Here is a 24012-nt window from a genome sequence, read left to right as displayed (position 1 = left end):
AAGTTACAGTTATTTATTAAAATGCAGCAAGATAAGACTCCTAGCGTCAGAAGAAATGCCAGATGGAAAAAGCAGCCCCACCTTAAATTATCTACATTTTGCCATTGTGCTGCACATGCTAGTATTCTGTGCAAATACCTATCAATGTAACTATACCTGAATGAAACATGCCTCCTTTCTGCAGCGTATGTACAAATCCTGTGCTAATGCCTATTTTCATCTCTTACTCTTTAATACCTATCTGCAGACACTGCCCACTCTTTCCAAATCCTTTCTTGGCTTCCTTTCATAATTCATCACCTTCCAACTACTTGTCTCTGGTTTCAGGGTCCATGATGACTTCAACACTTATATCTTTGCCAAATAGCTAATGATGGACCTCTCAGCTTTCCCTCCTTGCTGTCTTCCAACTCTTTCAGGCTTCTTAGTGCATGTCTATTATCCTGGTTAGGTGCTTAGAATGATACTAACAATTTCTGGAGGTGGGTTCGTGGGTGGGATTTTTACTTTGTACAGGATTTTGTGCAATTAAAACTTAACAACTGACATTCAGGATCCTGAATTCTGTATCCACAAAATGTTTGTGCAGAACTGGGGAATTCACAAGGCTGGCATTGGTGATTCTGTTTTGCTATGATAATGATCATATAGAACCAAGTCATCCACAGTGAACTAGCATAGTATATGTAGAGTGTATATTGCATCATGTTGGCCTCCTTAAAATCTGGTGGTTTTAAAAATAATTAGGCCTTCCATGATGATGGTTTTTGACAATCATATTTAAAATGCTACATGTATGTGGTGTTGGTGGTGGTGTTTATTCATTTCTTACTGAGATTCAAGGTGGATTATACAGTGCAAGTAAGATACAATATAATCAACAGAAGGGACATTAATTGAGCAAGTACCATAACAAATACAATAGGGTGTGGTGGCAGAAAATTTGAAAACAAGCATTAAGTCAAGCATAGAGATGAAAACTTCTGAAACAATGCATAACTAATGTATGTGGTATGTTAAGCAACACGGTAACTCCATAGTGGTGCTTATCTGCATCAGCAGACAGTACCCAATAGCGTAGTATGACATAGCCCTGGGAAGAAAGCCATCCTGAATAATTCAGCTTTGCATAGTTTGTGGAAAGCTAGGAGCATGGGAGCTTTCCTGACCTCCTCAGGCAGTCCACTCCATGAGGTGAGGGCCACCACAGAGAAAGCATGTGTGTGGGCAGCTGCTGATGTTGCCCAACTGCAGGGTGGTACTTGCAGAAGACCCTGTTCAGATGAGCGAAGCTGCCATGGTGGAACATAAGGGGAGAGGATTTTACACAAGGCCATGATGGTCATGTGATGGTCATGGCTTTGAATTGAGCCTGGTAACTGATGGGAAGCCAATGGAGTGACTGCAGAATGGGAGTGATAAGCATGCTCTACCTCCTGAGAGTAAATGAGCTGCACCAGCTGAAGTCTCCGAGAACTCTGAGGGGAGATTACAGTAGTCTCATCTTGATGTTACTGTGCCATTATTCCAGGTGGCCAGATCAGCTATGCAAAGCCATCTTCCAGGCTAGTTTGAGTTGTGAGGAAGCCTTTTTTGCAGCTGCATTTACTTGCTTCTCCAGCAGCAGTACTGGGTCTAGCTTAACCCCTAGGCTCTTAACTGAATCTGCCTTGGTCAACTGAACCCCATCAAAGGTTGGAAACACAATGTTCTTCAAGATCACTGCTTTACCAACCTGCATCACTTCTGTCTTATCTGGCTTCAATTTCAATTTGTTTGCTTTCGGCCAATTGACATCTGCTGTCAAGCAGTGACTAAGTATTTCTACAACATCACCAGAGTATTTGGATAACAAGATATAGAGCTGAATATCATATGCATATTGATAGCATCCAATTCCATGGCTACAAATGAGTTCTCCTAAATGCTTTACATATAGGTTGAATAACATGGAGGAAAAGATTGCACCTTATGGAGCCCCACAAGATAATTCCCGCTCTGAAGATAGCTGGTCTCCAGTAGCAAGCCTTTGAGTCCATCCCATGAAGAATGATTTAAACTAGTCCAAGGCACATCCCCCGATATCTACTTCTGCCTACAATTGTCTCAATAGGATGGTGTGGTCTATTGTGTGGAAGGCTGCAGATAAATTCAGAAGAAGCTACAATGAGGCACAGCCTTTTTCTACATTCAGGCATAGGCCATCAGCTAGTATCATCAGGGCCATCTCTGTCCCATAACCTGGCCTAAAACCAGACTGGAAAGTGTCCAGGGCACAAAAGTTGTCCCAGAAGGTACAGAGTTGGTCAGCTACTGCGCTTTCAACCACTTTGCCCAGAAAGAGCAGATTAGAGACTAGGTGATAATTGGCCACATCATTTTTGCCTAAGGACATTTTTTTAAGTAGTTGGGATGAGTGACCCCTCACTCTGTCTTCCTGGCCCAGCTCCCCCACAACTGGTCCTTTGTCCTCCTCTGATCCAACAATTCCCAGTCTCCGTTTCAGTCATGCACTCTGGCAGCACTTCCCTTCCCACCCTTCCCAATCAACGTATTGCAAACTGGGAGGGTAGGTGGAGGAGAGCCTGCTGAAGTCTCCCTGCGAGTTTGGCATCTCCGGGTATGAAGGGGGCTGTTGAAATGCCCCAGGTTCTGACGAATCACGAAACTAACAAATCATTTCAGCAAACGTGTCAATTTTGTGAAGTTTCATGATTCGCGATTCATGGATCATGATGAAACACGAAATGCTTGTTTCAGGCTTTTCCCATTTCATGCTCATGTCTACTCCTAGGAAGGAGCTGATTGTCAAACAGTTGACTGTCAAAGGGAATATGGCTGCCTGACTGGCTGTCAAAGGGAATAGGGGCCAGCTGGCTGGTGTGAGGATCTTTACAAGGTGCATCTGTGACCTCACTGGGCTTGATTGAGGGGATGAGTAAGAGGGGGGCCTAGTGTTGCCTCCATTCCACGCCCCCCCCCCACAACTTTCAAAGCTGGGTCTGGCCAGGAGGGCTTGCTACAATAAGAAAAACTTCTACAGATATGTAAGAAGCAGACACAAGGTAAAAGAGGCAATTGGACCACTGTTGGGAGTAGATGGAGAAACTCTGATGCAGGACAGAGAAAAAGCAGACAGGCTTAATGACTTTTTTGCCTCTGTTTTCTCCCTGAAGAACTCAGGCACATCTAGAGATAGTAGAAAATGTGGCAGGACACTTGAGTGGCTAACTGACATTGACAGAGAGGTTGTGGAGAGGTACCTGGCTGCACTGGATGAATACAAATCCCCTGGGCTGGATGGGGTGCACCCAAGAGTGCTGAAAGAACTTTCTAGAGAACTTGCAGAACCCCTGTCCATCATCTTCAAGGCCTCCTGGAGGACTGGGGATGTGCCACAAGATTGGAGAAGAGCGAATGTTATCCCAATCTTTAAGAAAGGGAAGAAGGATGACCCAGGAAACTACAGGCCAGTCAGTCTGACTTCTGTTGCTGGGAAGATATTAGAACAGATTTTAAAGGGATCAATCTGTAAGCATCTGAAGGACCGCTCAGTGATCAGGGGAAGTCAGCCTGGTTTTGTTCCTAACAGATCTTGCCAGACCGGCCTGGTTTCCTTCTTTGATTGAGTGACCAGCTTATGGCATCAGGGTTGACGTGATTTATCTGGATTTCAGTAAATCTTTTGATAAGGTCCCCCATGACATTCTGATGGGCAAACTGGAAGACTGTGGACTGGACTACAGGACAGCTTGGTGGATAGGGAACTGGTTAGAGGACCGTACACAAAGAGTGGTGGTCAATGGTGTTTCATCAGATTGGAGGGAGGTGTCCAGTGGGGTACCACAGGGCTCAGTTTTGGGCCCGGTACTTTTCAATATTTTTATCAATGACCTGGATGAAGGAGTGGAAGGGCTGCTCATTAAATTTGCTGATGATACCAAATTGGGAGGAGTAGCAAACACCCAAGAAGATAGAATTAAAATTCAACAAGACCTGAATACTCTGGAGAAGTGGGCAGCTGTGAATAGGATGCAATTCAACAAAGACAAGTGCACAGTATTACATCTGGGCCACAAAAATTGGAAGCACAAATACTGGATGGGGGATACACTTCTGGGCAGTAGTATATGTGAAAGGGATCTTGGGGTAAGAGTGGACTATAAACTAAATATGAGCAGTCAGTGTGATGCGGTGGCAAAAAAGGCTAATTCAATCTTGGGTTGTGGCAAAAGGGCCATAGCGTCGAAATCGCAGGAGGTCATAGCCCCCCTCTCTCTTTTTTTTTTAAAGAAATTTTTATTGGGAGAGTAAAAATTAATATTACAGATTTTCAATTAAAACCCTCACTTCCATGTTCTCCCACCCTTTCCCCTCCCCCCATAATCTAAGACTTCCAACAGTTTTCCAACCCGCTGTCTGAATCTACTACTTATATCCCCTTTTCTATTCTTAACTGTCTTAACACACTACTAAACTAGATAATATATATTAGATTAAACAAACCCTAACATCAAACTATCAGTTACATTATGTTTCTAACTTATCTTGTAAAGATCAGTATCTCCTCCTTTCTGCAAAATTAATAATTATCTAACAACCATAATTGTCCCTTTACGCCCCACTTCTTTTCCAAATACTGTTTTAGTTTACCCCAGTCCTTAAGAAATTCTTCTGGATTCTGTTCTCTCAGCTTTCTCGTCATTTTGTCCATTTCTGCCATGTACAGCAATTTTTGTATCCAATTTTCAATAGATGGTATTTCTTGCGTCTTCCACTTCTGAGCATATAAAATTCTTGCCGCTGTTGTCATATAGAATAATAAAGTTCTTTGTTGCCTGGGAATCTCTTCTAATTTCAGATTTAGCAACAACAGTTCTGGGTTCTTATTTATTGGGATTTGTAAAATTTCAGTCATAACTTCTGTAATATCTCCCCAGAACTGCTTTCCTACCTCACAGGTCCACCACATATGATATAATGAACCTTCATGGTTTTTACATTTCCAACACTTGTCTGACATTTTGTTGTTCTCATATGCTATTTTCTTCGGCGTTAGGTACCATCTATATATCATCTTATAAACATTTTCTTTAATATTGGTACAAGTCGATATCTTCAATGTATTTTTCCACAAGTATTCCCATGCCTCCATTGTTATGTCTCTATTACAATTTATGGCCCACTTCACCATCTGGACTTTAACAGTTTCGTCTTCTGTATACCATTTTAACAAAATCTTATAGACTTTAGAAATCTTTTTCTTGCCTTCTTGTAGTATACTTTCTTCCAATTCAGAGTTTTTCCATTTAAATCCCGATTTTAAACGATCCTTGTCATATAAGTCTTTAATCTGTCTGTATTGGAACCATCCATAGTGAGAGGATAATTCGTCTCCTGTTTTAAGTTTAATCATATTTTGCTCCATTTTCAACACCTCCTTATATGACAAACATTCCTCTCTGTTGTAAATTGTTCTCAGGTCAATAACTTCCAGTGGCACCACCCACGTCGGGATACCCTCATCCAAATATTTTTAATATTTTTGCCAGACCGTGTAGAGGCTTCGTCTAATGTAATGGTGCAGGAACATAGAGTCCGCTTTAATTTTATCATACCATAAATACGCATGCCAACCAAAGAGTTTCTTGTATCCTTCAAGTGTTAAAAGTTTAAGATTCTCTAATGACATCCATTCCCTGAGTCACACCAAACATATTGCTTCATGGTATAGTCTTATATTTGGTAATTGTAGCCCCCCTCTTTCTTTGTCATCACATAACACTTCCATCTTCACTCGAGGCTTCTTCCCTGCCCATACAAAGTCCAATATTTTCCTTTGCCACTTATCAAATTGTTTATTGTCTCTTATTATTGGTATTGTTTGCAATAAAAACATAATCCGTGGTAGTACATTCATTTTAATTGCTGCTATTCTTCCCAGCCATGACAAATTCAACTTATTCCATTTGATTAAGTCTCTGTCTATTTGTTGCCATAGCTTTTCATAATTGTTCTTGAATAAGTCAATATATTTAGCAGTAAGTTCTATTCCTAAATATTTTACTTTATGTGTTACCTCGCAATTGGTAATTTCCATTAACTCTTCTTGTCTTTGTTTCACCATATTCTTGCACAATAGCTTAGATTTTCTTTTATTAACATAAAATCCAGCCAAATCTCCAAATTCTTTTATCTTATTCAACAATCTTGGCATGTTTTGAATTGGATCTTCTACAATAACCATTACATCATCTGCAAAGGCTCTGACTTTAAATGTAATAGGGTCATAGCCCCTCTCTATACTGCCTTGGTCAGGCCGCACCTGGAGTATTGTGTGCAGTTCTGGAGGCCTCACTTCAAAAAGGATGTGGACAAAATCGAGAGGGTGCAGAGGAGAGCGACGAGGATGATCAGGGGTCTAGAGACTGAGCCCTACGAGGAAAGGCTGAGGGCCTTAGGAATGTTTAGTTTGGAGGAGATTGAGGGGGGACATGATCACTCTTTAAATATTTGAAAGGCTGTCATTTGGAGGAGGGCAAGGAGCTGTTCCAGTTGGCAGCAGAGGGTAGGACCCGAAGCAATGGGCTTAAATTACATGCACAAAGGTACCGGCTGGGTATTAGGAAAAACTTTTTCACAGTCAGAGTAGTTCAAAAGTGGAATCAGCTGCCTAGGGAGGTGGTGAGCTCCCCCTCACTGGCAGTTTTCAAGAAGAGGCTGGATGAATATTTGTCAGAGATGCTTTAGGCTGATCCTGCACTGGGCAGAGGGTTGGACTAGATGGTCTGTATGGCCCCTTCCAACTCTTCGATTCTATGATTCTATCATTCTTGATTCTAAATGGCAAAAAAGTCATCTGTCAACTAGCATTACAGAAACTGCAAAGCCTCTGAGGGGCAATGCTGCAGCACTGGAAAGTAGTGGATTTCTCTTTTTTCTCATACTACATGAAAACTCTGCACAGTATCTCCTTGTATATAAAAAGTGGAATGGGAAATCCTTTGCCTGGGTTCCCCCTTATACATAGGACAACCTAACAAGCCAGTTAAGTGAGAAAACTTGGCTCTGAATTCTTTTATAAGCATTTAAAGTTTTTATTCATCTGAACAAATCAGACTAAATTGGCTTCACTTCACATGTACTTCAGTTTAGGTAGAGAACTAACCAGAGCCTAGATTTAGTTGAATTCACCATCACAGGATGCATCCACACAGAGGTTTTTCTCTGCCTTGGCTTTCAAACTGCAGCAGGGTTTTTAAAATAACCCCATGACATCACCCTGTAGTTGTTCACTTTTCAGGCCTTCCCCATCCTCAGAATGCTCTTTCTTAAACCCAATGTGGTATAATCTTTCAAAAAATAATGCACTTCAAGGGTTGGCAAGTGGGCATTTTCAAAGGTCCTATTAATATTGGGCCCATTTCCCTTCCGTTAGCTCCTTGGGGACATAAATTTTCCACATTATGCCATTGGAGAACTTGAGGGCAGGGGGAGGGGGGCTTCAAATACAGTAACTGGTATTTTGCTATAGTAGAGTAATATTGTCCTGACCTGGAGAGCCCAAGAAAACCTGATCTTATCAGATTTTGGAAGCTAAGCAGGATCAGCCTTGGTTAGTAATTGGAGGGGAAACTTCCAGGGTTGCAGAGGCAGGCAATGGCAAACCATCTCTGTTAGTCTCTTGCCATGAAAACCCCGCCGGGGTTGCCGTAAGTCAGATATGATTTGATGGTACTCTCCACCACAGTAATATTATTTTTTTAAAAAAATCTATGTTGCTTCTCTGCCCAATTAAGGCCTTCAAGGTGATGAACAATTAAAAGAGATTAAAAATCAGCTTTAAAAAACAGTACATATATAAAAAACTGTCAATTAAAAACAAACAATAAGGAAGAAGAGTAAGAGGACACCAGATTTATTTATTTATCTATCATTTACTTCATTTATACCCCATCAGTCTCCCCAATGGGCACCCAAAGTGGCTTACATAATTTTCCTCTCCTTTATTTATCCTCACAACAACCCTGTGAAGTAGTTTGGGCTGAGAGTATGTGACTGGCCCAAAGTCACCCAGCAAGCTTCCATGGCCAAACAGGGACTTGAATCTAGGTCTCACAGATCCCTAGTCCAGTACTCTATTATACCATGCTGGCTCTCTGAAATAGAAAAGTCTTCACTGATGGAAGACAGCAGTCAAGGGGGATAGGCAGTATGCTCACTGCAGCTGCGGTTTGACATTCTTCAAGGGCAGCCCCGTATGCTGCGCATTGCAGTAATCTAATCTGGATGTTGCCACAGCATGTAACAATATACTGCTGTTACCTATTCATTCCTTGTATTCCCAACTTTCATTTTTTAAAAGTAAATCTCAGATGAAAAAAGTAAGAGACTTACAGTGCAATTTTAAGAAGAGATATTCTAGTCTAAAGCCATTGAAATCAATGGGCTTAGACTGGAGTAACTCTTCTTAGGATTGCATTGTTCGTTTTAAAAAAATGAAGCTAGGAATTCAGAGGAACGTGTAGATCATAACAACAGACTGTTGTGTACATACATGGTTGTGTAATAGTGCAATAGCAATTACTTTTTTTTTAAGCCCTGAAAAAGCCCTCTGGTGGTACAACATGGGAAAATGCTGATGGAAGAAAATGCGTACGATATTCCTGTATGGATGCTGCCAGTGCAAATGCATTTGCATTTGAGGCAGTTATGAGACAGATATGGAGAATCTTCTCCATGTGGATGCAGCTATGGTGAGTTTTCGAGGTCAAAAGATTGTCATTATCTTGGCTCTGCATTGGCAATGAGTCTGACCAGGTAAGAGGTAGCATGAGATGTCTATAATCTGTCTGGATTCTGTGGTGACTGAGAATCTACCTCATAGTCCTTATGCAGAATAGACAACTCTGAGATGTTTTCTGTTTCTGTGTCTGTTTCAAATCCTCCTATTTCAACCCTGCTGTGCTCCACAAAAGCTGAAGTGACCACTTTATCCACTTGCAGTGATTTGTGAATGATGAACCCTCCCTATCTTTGGCACCCATTTCCGTGGAGACTGACAGGAGCATCACTCTTGGTTCATCTGCCTACACATGCCTCGATCCCTCTTGAATCCTTGGTGTTCTTAAGAGTTCTACAGATCCTTGAGCTTCAAAGGAAATAATCCCAAGAACCTGGCAGCTCTTTATCTTCATTAGGAATCTGCTGCTAGTCAACTAACCACCTGCAAGTCCAAAAGATGCCATCTTCTTTATTTTTCAGAGAAGACACTGTGAAGACCTCTTTTTATTAGTGCTGGATATTTAAGCAGGAATACATTAGGGAGTGGTTCCACTGAACTCAATGGGACCCACTTCTAAGTAAACATGCTTAAGCTTGTGCAGCATGTTGCTCTAGCCTGTCCCTTCCTCTTCAAAAGTACATCAAAGATTGCACTGGGCAGGTCAGTCAGGGCTGTCACATATGAACACATATGGCAGCTTTTCAAATTGTTTCCCATGCTGCTTCTATAAGGCCAGTTGTGTTCAGAGGTTAGCCTTGCAGATAATGGGTGAGTGGAATTTTCTCCACATAACTATATATATATATATATTTATTTAAAAATGGTGATGGTGTGTAGAAAATCCCAGTTCAGTGTGGTGAGTTGCTGCTGTCAACCAGCTTTCTGCATGGAGATGGCTGTCCCATGGAATCCAAAATGGTATCCCTAGGACTATTGTTCCACATTCATTAGACCTCAGAGCCTTATTGTATATTGTAAGGGTTCATTCTGAAAACAATGTTCTGCTTACAACTGAGGATGTTCTTCATGATCTGTCCAAGCATACCTCTATTGCAATTTTGCCTCTGTGCAATGACCCCAAAACTCCTTTTTCACTGGTAAGTGCTGCTTTATCCTGCCCAAATAAAATAGTGCTCCTATGCTGGAGTTACAAAACAGAAAGGAAGAGGGTGCAGAGCCTATAAAACTTTATTCATTTTTTTAAAATGACACAAAACTTTAAATGTTTATTAAAAGATGCAAGTAGAGGAAGGGGTGTTCTGTAAATTCTAATTCTAATTTTTTACCAGTTGCAATACTTACACAGGTCCTATATTTCCACACAACTATTCTAGCATTCTCGGGGGTGGGGGTGGGGGGGTCATTTACAAAATAGTGCCGTTTGAATGCTGGCAAAATGCAATACCTCTGTAGTGGAAGTGTGGCCTTTTGTGAAGATGTGGGACACAAATGTATATTTACTTACTGTGTGAAAAACAGACTGCACAGGAAGCTCTTAGATATGATAAAGTGGTGTTTAGAAATCCCAGCCAACACCAGATTCCCTCAGTGCTGGACTCTGTGTAAACACAGTGCTTGTTTGCATATTAATCACTTATCCAAGATCACTGCTCTTTAATTCTGTTTCATCCTTGCACAGTCTGCATGATCAAAAGATAACTCATGGGCAAGCCAGAGTTGAATTGGAAAAACAAGAGACCATTGCTGAGACAGAAATAATGACTCTCTGACACAGAGAAGGAAGGCAAACTTTGCCCTTGCCCAATTTTTTTTTTCCAGAGTGAAGCCCTGTAATGGACCGAAGCCCGACTTACCGGGCTGAGGCGTTGCGGCCGGCGGCGCGGTGGGGAGGGAACGGCAGCTGGTGCCCGGCTTCCTCTTCCCGGCGGGCTCGGTTGGGCGGCCAATCGGTTTGAATCCTGGCCGCCCAATCAGAGCTGCCGGGGTGGGCGGCTGCTGGGGGGGGCGGGGCCAACCGCCGGACCTGGAGGGAGAGGTTTTCCCTCTGGTCCGGTGGCTTGGTACTTAAGCCCGCTTGGCCCCGCCGCCCGACAGTCTGCGCCGGGACGCGAAGGAGAGAAGACGCCGGGGAGACGCGCGACGGAGAAGAGCCTGTTCAGCATTCGGCTTCTTGACGCTGGTCAAGTGGGAGCGCCGCGTTCCGAGGTCGGGTTTAGCTGAGCCCGAGCCTCGGCGCGGTGAAGGGAGAAGGAGCGGCGGCCAAGCAGGAAGACAGCAGGATCTCTCGGCGCCGGCTCCCTGACTGGGTCAGGTGGGAGCGCCGCCGCCGGAGGTCGGGTTTAGCTGAGCCCGAACCTCGGCGCGGCAAAGCAGAAGCGGCGGCGAAGGGCAGCAGCTGCGGCCACGTGGCTCCGGGTAGCCACCGAGCCCTCCCCCGTCGCAGGAGAAGAGCAGGAGGCAGTGGCCTCTGGGCGATCCCCCCCGCCTTCCTCGCTTGCAGTCCCCCCCCTTCCTTTTCAGCCCCCCATCCTCGGCCTGCAGGGCTACCCCTGGGGGGCTCGCTCATCGATGGCACCCTTGCGGAGCGGCAAGGGAGCCAGGCCCAAGGCCGGGGGAGGCGGCAGCAAGCCGGCTCCCCCAGGCAGGGCCAGGATGCCTCAATCCTCACGGCAGAAGCAGGGGGCCTCCAAAAAACCTGCTGCCTCTCGGTCCAAGGTTAGAGGCAAACCTTCAGCAGGGCAAGGGGAAAAGGGCGGGGGAGCCACAGGGGGGGCACGGCGGGCAGCTCCTGGGAAGGGCAGCCCTCCTCCTCGCCGAGTGGCCTCCAAAGGCCGTGGGGGCCAGAGGGCTGGGGCCCGTACCAAGCCAGGGCAGAGCCGGAGGCCGGGATAACAGTAACCCTTCCCCCAGCTCACTCCAGGAGATCGGGCGGGCCTTGGAGCTGCTCTCTGCCAGGGTTGAGCAGCTGGGGAACTCTGGGCATGGGGGGTCTTCCTCCCCCGGGCCTGTTGAGGTCCAAAAAGACCCTGGAGGCCGGGCGAGAGGGGACAAGGCCAGCAGAAGGCGCCGGGCAGCCCGGTCGCCAAGTACAAGCCACAGCAGTTCCAGTGGTGAGCGGCAGCCAACCAGCAAACGGAAGAGGACTTCCAGGAAGAAGGCCCGGAGGCACAGACGGCACGAGGAGTCAGACAGCGGGGGATCATCAGGTGAGTCCTCCTCCTCTGACGAGGATACCCCTGGGGAGAGCTATTGGGAGGCGGCCGCCTCCGTCCCTGGTCTCCCTAGGTGGGCGCTGCGCAGAAGGGCGGGAGGTCCCAGCAGCGGGAATGCGGGTGACGTTTGGGATGCGGGTCTGGACCAGGCTCCCACTCTCCCCAAATTGTTTAACGACGACGAGGACCCACCTGGTATTCACCTGGCCCGTAAGGTCAGAGAGCGCATACTCGATGGGTATTATGTCGACGTCCTCTCCCTGCTCAGGCCTGAGGCGGAGGATGGGAGGAGTGGCCCCCCGTCCAGGAAAGAAAAAAAGGGGGTTAGGAAAGAAGGCGCTGAGCGCACATTCAATAACTGGCTGGAGGGGTTTACCGTTTATATGGGCGTAGTGCAGGCAGCTTACCCGGACAGGGGATGGCATCTTTCTAACCACCTGGGAAACGTTCTGCGGGCCCGGGCACTTGCGGGGGATGGGGCTGCGCTGGACTACGATGAGGCCTTCCGTAAGAGGGCCTCCCACAACCCCAGAGCCAGGTGGGACCTAATTAGCCAGAAGCTATGGCTGTGGCTGGTTGGTCCCCACATGAAGGGAAAAGGGGAGGGCTCCCGGCCTGGGCGGTGGTTCGGACGCCGGGAAAAAACCCGCTGGCTGTGCTGGGAATTCAATCAGGGCAAGTGTTAGCGGCAGAAATGCCGCTACGAGCACAGCTGCGAGTCATGCGGGGCCCCTCATCCCCGCTCTGCTTGCTCCCAGGGTCCCCCTCCCCCAGCCCCCTTTCGTGGCACCCGGGCCTCCAACGGCGGCTCCCATAAGGATGGTGGTTCCGGTGCCAACGCCGCCTCTGCCAGCGGCAGCGGCAAGTAGCCCCGGCCACTCAGACCTGGGCTTGGCGTCCACCCCCGTGAACGTCGAGGCCATGCGCCCGCTCCTTGCACGGTACCCCGACAGGAAGGCGGCTGGCTTCCTGTTGGAGGGCTTCTTATCTGGCTTTAGGATCCCATGCACAGGCCCCCGTATTGCCACCTCCTCCGGCAACCTTAAGTCCGCTAGGGAGTTGCCTGAGGTGGTGGCCACCAAGATAGCCAAGGAAGTGGCAGCGGGCCGGGTGGCTGGACCCTTTGCCACCCCGCCTCTGCCTAACCTAAGGGTTTCCCCCCTGGGGGTGGTGCCCAAAAAGACCCCCGGGGGGTTCAGGCTGATTCATCATCTATCCTACCCACGGGGTGCCTCGGTTAATGACGCCATCCCGCAGGAGCTATGCTCGGTCAAGTACGCCTCCTTTGATCACGCCGTGCGTCTGGTCCGGTCGTGCGGCCCTGGGGCTCTCATGGCCAAGTGTGACGTGGAGTCAGCCTTCCGGCTGCTTCCGGTCCACCCCCTCGATTTCTGCCTGCTGGGGTTCAGGTTCCAGGGTTATTGGTACGTGGATAAGGCCATGCCCATGGGGTGCTCGGTCGCGTGCGCAGCGTTCGAAGCCTTTAGCACGTTCATGGAGTGGGCGGCCAAGGATCGCATGGGCTCCCCACACATCACCCATTACTTGGATGATTTTTTGATAATTGCCCCCCCCCGGGACCCCCACTTGCGCAGACCGGCTGCGCATCTTCCAGTCACTGGCCCAGGAACTAGGCGTCCCCCTGGCGCAGGATAAAACAGAAGGCCCCACGTCCAGGTTAACGTACTTAGGAATCGAGCTCGATTCACTGGCCGGGGTCTCCCCCCTCCCCCGAGACAAGCTGGCCCGTTTGCAAGCGCTCATCTCGCAGTCATTGTTGCGCCAGAAGTGCACTTTAAGGGAGCTGCAGGCCATCATCGGGCACCTTAACTTCGCCTGCAAGGTATTTTCCCCGGGGCGGGCCTTCTGCGCCCGCCTCTCCTGGGCATGCAGGGGGGCCTCTTCCCCTCACCATCACATCTGCCTGACTCGGGGGATCAAGGAGGACCTCCGGGTGTGGCGGGACTTCTTATCAAACTTCAATGGCGTATCCTTGTGGCAGGATTCCCTGTCCCCAGGCTCGGACCTACAGGTTCGGTCGGACGCGGCAGGCAGCCTTGGGTTCGGGGTGTACTACAAGGGCAGGTGGTGCGCACAACGCTGGCCAACGTCCTGGGCCGGGTCGGGCATTCTCAAGGACCTTACCTTCCTGGAGCTCTTCCCTCTCTTGGTTGCCGTTACAATTTGGAGGAGGGAGTTTCAGGACAGACGCGTCCTATTTTGGTGCGATAATCAAGCCTCGGTCAAGGTAATCAATAAGCAGTCATCTCGCTCTGAGCGGGTCATGCGTCTGGTGCGTCGCTTCGTGTTGGTTTGCCTTGCCTCTAACATCTCCTTTTCAGCACGGCACGTGGCGGGGGTCGAGAATGGCATTGCAGACGCGCTGTCTCGATTCCAGATGGAGAGGTTCTTCGCTCTGGCTCCCGAGGCGCAACGGACTCCCGACCCATTCCCCTCAGAGCTCTGGACGGTTGGCGAGACATCATCATGCAGGGAATCTGCAGCTCCATAGCACCATCTACTCTGCGGGCCTACTCGGCGGCGGCGTCAAGATTCCTCGCCTTTGCGGCTGGGACTGGGGGCCAGGCCCCATGGCCGGCATCTCAGGAGCTGGTCTTACAGTACCTGGCCCACTCCCGGGGCCGGGGGGTTGCCCCAAGGACCATGCAGAGGGACTTGGCTGCGATCTCCTTCTTTAGCAGGGCTCAGGGGTTCCCCGATCCTTGCGTGAGCTTTGCTGCGCGCCGGGCGGTGGCAGGGTGGAGGCGGGCCTCCCCTCCCCCCCCGACCAGCGGAGGCCTATCACGCTGCCCATCCTGGGCGCCATGTTGCGGGCCCTACCGGGCCTCTGCTGGTCCCCATTTGAGGTCAGGCTCTTCCGAGCTGCCTTTGCACTGGCATTTTTCGGGGCCCTCCGGGTCGGCGAACTAGTTGCGAGCTCCCGCTCGGACTCGTCTGGCAGAGCCCTCTCACTGGCCGATGTGGCCCTTTCGAGGCAGAGGGTCACTCTTACCATTCGGAGGTCAAAAACCGACCAGCTCGGCCGGGGAGCGGCTATCACTCTGCGGGCCTCCCCGGGCGGGGTGGCTTGCCCGGTCTCCACGGTGCGGGATTACATCGAGGTCCGCCCACGCCCAGAGGGGCCCTTCTTGGTACACGTGAACGGGGACCCCCTTACCCGCTATCAGTTCACTTCCGTGCTCCGGGCATGCCTTCAGGCTGCCGGGCTCCCCGCCCGGGAGTTCGCCGCCCATTCCTTTTGCATTGGGGCAGCCACGGTGGCGGCAGGCCTGGGCATCCCTCCACCCCTCATCCAGCGCATTGGCCGGTGGAGGTCCCGGGCCTTCCGGTCGTACATCCGCCCCGGGCGGGTCCTCCGTTACTAATCTTGATGTCCCCCCCCCTTTTTTCTTCATTCCTCAGGAGAGTGGAAAACAGTCTGGATCTGCGGCCACAGTATCGTGCATTGGGCCGGACAGTACGCGGCAGGTTCCGGATGGGGAAGCAACCTCGGCCTGGACCAGCACATCAAGATTCTGTGGGTCGGCCAGCGCGGCATGCGGTGGGAGGCGCTGGTCCCGACCCTCGAAGGCCTGGCTCGGCGGCGGGGCCCGCCAGACGCAGTGATCATCCAGCTCGGCGAGAATGACCTGGTTCAGCGGGGATGCCTGGATTTGAAGCTCGCCATGTGCAAGGACTTGGATCATCTCTTCTCCATTCTCCCAAGGACTTATTTTCTTTGGTCCGACCTGCTCCAGAGGCGTGTGTGGCGGGGGGCCTTGCACCCCGAGAAGATTGATGTTAGCAGGCAGCGGTTGGCCCGGGCCATGGGGTGCCACGTTACCTCGGGTGGGGGGTGCCTCATAATGCACCCGGACATCTCCTTCCGCATGGAGGCTCTGTTTCGGCCTGACGGGGTCCACCTGTCCAGCTGGGGGCACGACATCTGGCTCCAGGACCTGAGGGATGCTCTGCTGGGGTGGCTTGGTTGCTAGGAGCCTTGGCGGGAGCCACTCGTGGCTCTTGTGGCGGGTAGCATTGGATCGGATCTCTATCTGGGGACCAGGGCCACGGCTTTGGTACCCTTTTCAGGGGATTCCCATATGGAATCTTGGGAGTGAGGTGAGGGGCAGGCCCATCCGGGGGGTCGCCAAGGTGCTCACTCCCAGGTGGCAGGGGAATCAGGCAGGGGTTTACACCCAGCTGATCCCCCGTTAATGTCACTCCTCGGTGCCCCCCCCTTCAGCGGGGGTCCTGTAGGGGGGGAGGGCTCTATGGCTGGCAGGCGGGCCAGCCTTTGCTCGGGATCCGATCCATATGCTGGCCAATGCTCCTTTGTTTGTTTTCTGTTCTCAATAAAGTTGTGGCCTGTTTTACTCCACCCCTTGCATGGATCTGAGTTCTTCAGCGCGCCGTCCTCCCCGCCGGGCCTCAGCATAGGCTGCAAAGATCTCCTTTAGATAATATAGACAGGAGAGAACTGTGAAAGTTCTCAATGAAAACTATGTGTCTCCATGTGTTTTTTCTATCAAATACCATTCTTTTCATACTACATTTCTAAAGGATAGATATTTCTTAGAGTACAGGAGACATGGCACATTAAATGACAAGTTTGGCATGATCAAAAGACACATTGATGAATAAATAGCAAAAACTAGGAAGGGAAGAAACAACGAAATGTTCTTTCCCTGAAGTGGTAACTCACAGATCAGATCTGAAGAATCAGCATGCTTGATGAGGGTCAGAATGTCTTCCAACTATTCCACATTTGTCAGTATGAAAAATGCATGAGTTACAGCACCTCGTGTCATATTGCTCTATGTCTCCAGATACAAAAAGATTATATTCTTATCTACACAAACCTGGATAAATTTAACACACAAATTGGCTGAAGCGTAGGTTCAGCAGAACTTCATTGCAGATTCAATCTATTGGCTGATAAGATTTTACAACCTGCAAAATATATAAACTTATAAAAGTATAAAAGTAACTATAAACACTGAAGGAATATCAAGAAATTTGTTCAATAAAGTAAGTTAAGATTTTATATAGGCCTATCTATAATTTTGGACTTCACTTGTGAAATCCCACATGGCAAAAGTGATTTCTCCAGGAAAATGTGAGAGACTGGTTGAAGGTTGATCACTCCAGAAATCACTTAAGGACAGTATTTAAGGAGGACTGCATTTTCCAGAGGTCAGTTTGATGATGAACATTTTGGCAGCATGCATCACACTGAAATGATGAATAGAAAAGATTTTACAGTCCCTCCTACAAAATATGCCCTGATGTGAATAGCCCAGGGAAGCCTGATCTGATCACCTCTCAGAAGCTAACCAGGGTTGGCTTTGGTTAGTAATTGGATGGGAGACCCCCCCCCCCAAAGAAAACAAGGGTTGCTATGCAGAACCAGGCAATGGCAAACCACATCTGTTAGGGTCTGGATTCCCCAGACCTAGTGTGGATTCCTGCAGCCACACAGCAGCTGTGGGGAATGGCTGTTAAAAAATAAAGGAGAACCCAAATAAGTTCTGAACACAACCTCAGGAGGAGGAAGGGCTCCTTCCTCCCCCCTCAAGACATTTTGCCATTTCAAAATAGTATGTGGGGAAGATATTTCCCTGTTTTTACTGCTCCATGTGCACAGCATATGATACATGGAGCAGCAAAAACAGAGACTCCACCTTGCTTGCCCTTTTGAAAAATGGCTTGGGGGGAGGAAGGAGCCTCCCCCCCCCAAGTAGCATTCTGAGGCCATTTGGGCTCTCCTTTATTTTTAAAGAGCCATTACCCATAGTTGATGTTTGGCTGCAGGAACTCAAACTAGGTCTGGTGAAATTGAATCCAATTCTTTAAAAACCTACACGTTTAGTTTGACCCTTCATCTCTTGCCTTGAAAACCTCAGCAGGGGTTGGCTACAACCTGATGGTACTTTCCACCACTGCCACCTACAATATATACTTGATTCTAGGCAACTGCTAAATGTACCATTATGATAGTATGTATCATTATGATAGTAGTATATGAAGGAGTTTGGCACTTTACAAATGCCTCTTTCGTTCAATTAATTAATTCATTCAATTATCTATCAATATGCACTGATGACTAATTCGTTTGTGCTTGGCATTTAGGACATAAATAAATTGGGACATTTGTCATAAAACAACCATTGTGTTCTGACACAAAAATTCAACACTCTTTCCACTTTATGTCAGTTTATGTAAGGGATGGTTCTTGTTTGAATCCTGGCTGAAATTTAAAACACTTACAAAGCCATGAGACCTATGTGCAGTGTGCACACATCAATCATTACAACTAAGTGCAACATGCCTGGTTCTGTTCCTTGTAAATGTCCCTAGTCAACCAGCTTTAGGCTTTTTTCCATAAGTTACAGGACATTTACACAGAATCCTAGAATCTAAAGGCTGGTTTAGAGACACATGACAGCATAAAAACCACCCAGTTCGGTTTCCTGAATAAAAGCAGGACCATCCTTCCAGCAACCCTCTGCATATCAGACTGTGTAATCTAAACCATGGTGCAATTCATTATGCTATCTGCCACTATGCAATCAAAACCTGCTGCACAGGGAAAAGTGCACACAAAGCAAATAGCTCCCTATGACTCACACAATTAACACAAACCACACATCGCAGGGAGAAACAACCTCTTCCTGCACCAGCCCTGAATTGCTGCCCAAACTGCCCTGATTAGCAACATCATGCAATGTATCTGTTGCTGTACTTTACTGCTTCAGACTGCAGGCGAGGGATGACAGCAAGTGATAAGTTATGCTCTGCTAAACCTATTGACTTCCATGGATTTAGAAGGATGTAACTCTGCTTAGAATGACACTGTGAATGCTAAAAATTCTTCTCTGCCTTAATCTAACTAAATAATCAACATGCCAGGGGTAAACCTGCATTAGGGCCTTCTCCCTAACATTGTTTGTTTTGTTTTATGTTAAACCTTAAGACTGGCAAAGGAGAGAACTATATGGCTTTGCCCATGTACCAAAAGAGCTTTATAATATCCAAAAGGGAAGTTTGGGATTACAATCCTTTTCCCAAGTTACTCAAATGGCCTTCAGAATGCCAGGCATTCCAGAATGCCAGTTACTGATGCAGCCAACCTAATGCATTTCTCTTTGTAACATTTCTTTGCTTTGTAAAATGCTTGTCACGTATGACACTAGAGGTTGCAATTTCATGTTCTGTCCTGACAAAGGGACACAGAGTTTCCAGGTACAAGATAAATCACAAGGACAGTTTGGTGAGATAAACAAGTGAACTGGAGTTTGTGATTTGAGTTTAAGAGATAAAGTAAACTGTGTGATTTATCACCACTCTTGCATCAGTTGTTTCCCTGTCTGTAAAAAGTATATAATGTGATTTGAAATTCATCATGGGCACTTGGCTCTCTCCAGCCACCCTCGTGTAGGGCTGAATCCACACTTACCAGCATAGCGCTAAACAGTCGGAATGATAGCGTCTTCCTGGCACGTTTTATGATGTCATTGTACCACAATGCCACTCTCATGGAGCAATGACGTCAGAAAAAGCGCCAGGAAGACGCTATCATTCCGACTGTTTAGTGCTATGCCAGAAAGTGTGGATTCAGCCCTGGTGTGAGCCAAGTCCTCAGCTGTGTAATTTTGTCTCTGTGTATCTTTGTCTCTTTGTGTATTTTCAGTTTTTCTGAGCATGCTCCTGTTCTCAAATAAAGGTTTTTTCCCACATACCAGTGTTTTCAGGTTCCTGTATTAAAACTGCCACTACATCACTGATGGCCATCTAGCCGGTCCTGGGCTTCTTAAGCATTAATCCATCAACCGTGGTACTGATGGAGTTAGGGTTACCAACCTCCAAGTGAGGGCTGGAGTTCTCCAAGAATTGCCACTGATCTCCAGACTACAGAGATCCATTTCTTTACAGAAAATAGTGACTTCAGAGCGCCATTCCATACCACAGAGTCTAGGAGAAATGGAAGTTCCTCCTCAGGTACCCCAAGTTCCTCCCCAAATCTCCAGGAATTTCCCAAGCCAGAGTTGGCAACCCTAGATGCAGTAGCATATCCAGTATTTTCAAAATTACCCATAGTAAAGTCCATTTGAATACGCATGAAGCTGCTTTATAGTGAGTCAAACCACTGAACTGTCAACGTCAGTATTAGCTACTCTCTCTGACAGTAGCTCTTCAGGATCTCAGGAAGTGGTATTTCACATCACCCACTATCTGATTCCCAGAGACTGAACCTGCGAACTTCTGTGTGCAAAGCAGATGCTCTGCCACTGAGCCACAGCCTCTCTACAAATATTATTTAACATCAGTGTTGAAGTTCTGTATTTTGAAATTCTTAAATTGTTTTATGTTCAAAGAGCAAAGGCCTGAAGACCCCATAGCTTTCAGCATGCTGGCTGCCTATGAATCACAATAGTCTGAGCTTGCTTTAATACAGTGGGTTTTAAGAGACAGCCCCGGTTGTATTCATAACTGAGGATTCAACTAACGTTGTCTGAACAGACTCACAGGCCTGGTGATGTTAGTGTGTCAAAGTTCCTTGTAGAATTGTGGAAGTTGGTGCATTGCCTGGAGTAAGCTATTTCTGAATAAATATAACCAACCTGATTTCAAAAAAACAACTGGGTTATTCATATATATCCTTGCAGTGCTATTCTAAGCATGTACGCTCAGAAGTAAAGGTCACTGAGTTCAGTGGAAATTAATCCCTAGTAAGTGTTGTCGAAGGCTTTCACAGCCGGAGAATGATGGTTGTTGTGGATTTTCCAGGCTGTATAGCCATGGTCTTGGCATTGTAGTTCCTGACGTTTCGCCAGCAGCTGTGGCTGGCATCTTCAGAGGTGTAGCACCAAAAGACAGAGATCTCACTGTGTCACTGTGACAGAGTGTGTTTAGAATTGCAGCCTTAAAATCTCATCTCTTGACTCCTAACAACAACATTTGATTTATATACCGCCCTTCAGGACAACTTAATGCCCACTCAGACCAGTTTACAAAGTATGTTATCATTATCCCCACAACAAAACATCCTGTGAGGTGGGTGGGGCTGAGAGAACTCCTAGAAGCTGTGACTGACCCATGGTCACCCAGTTGGCTTCAAGTGGAGGAGTGGGGAATCAAACCCGGATCTCCAGATTAGAGTCCCGCGCTCTTAACCTCTACACCAAACTGGCTCTCCTCAGCTTCTAATGACTCCTAGCCAAACTATGACCACTGAAAAGTCTGTGCTTGAGTTGACATCAGATGGTATGACCCCCTGCTCCTACTTCGAGATCAATCTTTGTGGCTGATTCACACATGAAAGTTAACACTTGAATACATAGTACAGATATGAAAATGTAAGTATGAACCAGCCTCAGGATAGTATATAGTAATCTGGGAGATGTACATTTTCTTTTCTGTCCTGCAGACTGACTCAAGAAATAAGAAAAAAGTAGTTCAGTTTTTAAAACCAGAGCATATTCTACTGGTATGGAAGCATACAAGCTTTTGGGGGCAGTTGAGTCAGTGATGGAAAGGTTCCTTGTTACTACTCAGAGCTCCAGCTTTTGGGTGCTCCTAGATCCACTGCTGATTGTGGAGTTTTTGTTTACACTAGTAAGTAGCATGCTTTTTTACAACTTCCACCTGCAAAGAAGACTGGAATTCTTTATGTTGGATGCAGACCTGACAACTGTGATTCATGCGTTCACACTGTCACTAGGTATTTGTAATATACTTAGAGCTGTTCCTTATGATGTTGTGAAAGCACCAATTGGTACACAACAAACTGCAGCAATCCCCTGAGGAGAGTGGGCTGACAGAAGCAGATTTCATCAGTGCTCTAGCATCTACACTGCTTCCCAATGGAATCCCAGGGATAATTCAAGGTGCTGATTTTTATTTACGATTTCCCTTGGGACAACATTGACAAGAATTCATTGCCCTCCCGTAAACCTATCCTATCACCTGGAAACAGGGTTGCCAACTATGGGTCAGGAAGTTGCTAGAGATTTTGGGGTGGAGCTTGGGGAGGGTGGGGCTTGGGAAGGGCAGATACCTCAATAGGGTGTAATCCCATAGAGCCCACCTTCCAAAACTGCCATTTTCCTCAGGAGAACTGATCTCTGGAGATCAGTTATAATTTCAGGAGATCTCCAGACCCGATCAGGAGGTTGGCAACCTTAATAGAATGCTTAGGGCCATTTATTTACAAGCAGACAACGGTTTGCCCCAATCACAATTTAGCCAGTACATCCACTGCAAATTACTCTGCAAACTGTAATTCAGATACTATAGTACAACAGCTTCTCTGCACTATAGGGAGGGTGATAAAGCACCCGCCACACACACATTTTAAAACTTGCTGCGTGTATGCACCACTCTACCACATGAGAGGGAGAGTACATGCAATCCATTTAAAAATTTAAATGAAAGCACAGAAACAGAACAATAAGAATTAATATTTATATTCAAGTATTTCAAGTATTTCAGCTCTCTTAGAGAGTCTAGGAAGGGTAGAATATAAAACATGTATGGAAATAATTTTATAATCTATCTCTGCAGGCCTTTCCCTAGAAGGTTACCCTTCCTGCCTTCAGCCTCTGACCCACAGGCCACTGTGCAGAAATCACAAATGCAATGGTCACTGCCTCTTCTGGCCTTCTCTGTTCTGCTGGAATTTTCTTTCTCCCAATCTCCTTCTCATCCCTTCCCCCTACAATAAAATCAAAGCTGAAAAAGATTTTTAAAAGCCCTATAGGCTTGCTGCAGGGAAAAAAATCTTCTGACCTGTGCCATGCAGAAAGTCAAAATAATTGACCATAACAGTCCCTTCTGGGAATGACAACTATGAAGATATAGAAGCTGTTTAGATTACTTATTCCTTATATTCTTTTTTCATCAGTACTCAGTTATTTCATTTATTTCTCAATGATAGCAAACTGTTGCTGCTCCACACTGTGACAGACAATACCGCTGTCCTAATGATAAATTTTTATATCTATTTTCTTAATACAAAACCATTTGTCATATCTTTGGAACTGTTGCACTCCAGCAGAGTCAATGGGTACTACATTCTGAATATCTACAATAACCAAGCTTCTATCTATATCCCAGTGTCTGAGCATTTACTTTCTCAGTAGGTTATGTATTCAAATGACATTTACAGACAGCAGATGCTGCAAAATATCATGTGTTTTCTTCAAACTCTGTCTTTTCTGAAACCAGGACTAAACACTATTGTAGTTTTTTCACTAGCTATATCTTGCTCAAAGCTTAGTTAATGTACCTGTGAGAATTAGAGATTATAAGGCCCACCAAAAGCAGAGAAAATTATGCATCGCCTAAGCAACTGTTAAGGATTTGCTCATTCTCTAATGGAAACATCTAGCTGATGCTGACATCTTTAATTATTGAGTTGAGAATTTCAAAATATCTGCCTTACTTCTTTGCCCTGAAATAAAAGTCATTCCTTGAGCTACAGTTCTAATTCACAAGAGTCTATTTTATTAAAACAATAAATAATTGAGGGAAGAGTGAAAATAAGCGTTTTCAAAAACTATTACTAACAGAATCTCCTTAAGGAAGGCTTATATCCTACCTTAATATCTAATCCTTAGCTGTAAATGTTTTTCTGTTGAAACCAAATCTTATCACTTACTACTCCAATTAATATAGTATTGCACAGTGTATTTTTTGTTATTTTGGTTTTAAGCTTAAAACAAGCCCAATGCATAAGTTTTACCCTATAATCAGCATGCAGCACATCTTATGAACAGCATCCAGTTCAAATGAACTAGTGTGGCTGGCATGTGTAGTGGTTAAAGTTTTGGTCTAGGTCTGGGAAACTAAGGTCCAAATCCCTTCGCACGTTGGGACTCACTGGGTGACTTTGGGCCAGACATTCTCCTTCAGTCTAACATACCTCAGAGTGTTCTTCTGAGGATTAAATGAGGGAAGGGAGAACTATGTATGTCACTCTAAGCTCCTTAGAAGACGGCAAGATAAAAATGTACTAAATAAATAAACAACATGATCATCCTTGTAACATTC

At 46.6% G+C, this 24012-nt stretch overlaps 1 protein-coding gene across 1 annotated transcript in view; it reads right to left on the bottom strand.

Annotated features, from left to right (window-relative positions):
- Positions 1–24012, bottom strand: part of IFITM10 (interferon induced transmembrane protein 10) — a 52046-nt gene that overhangs the window by 13829 nt on the left and 14205 nt on the right. The gene's annotated exons all lie outside the window — the stretch shown is intronic.

This window comes from Eublepharis macularius, chromosome 2, assembly GCF_028583425.1.
Source record: "Eublepharis macularius isolate TG4126 chromosome 2, MPM_Emac_v1.0, whole genome shotgun sequence".
NCBI lineage: Eukaryota > Metazoa > Chordata > Lepidosauria > Squamata > Eublepharidae > Eublepharis > Eublepharis macularius.
The sequence above is the reverse complement of the archived record's forward strand: the minus strand, read 5'-3'. Positions and strand labels throughout refer to the sequence as shown.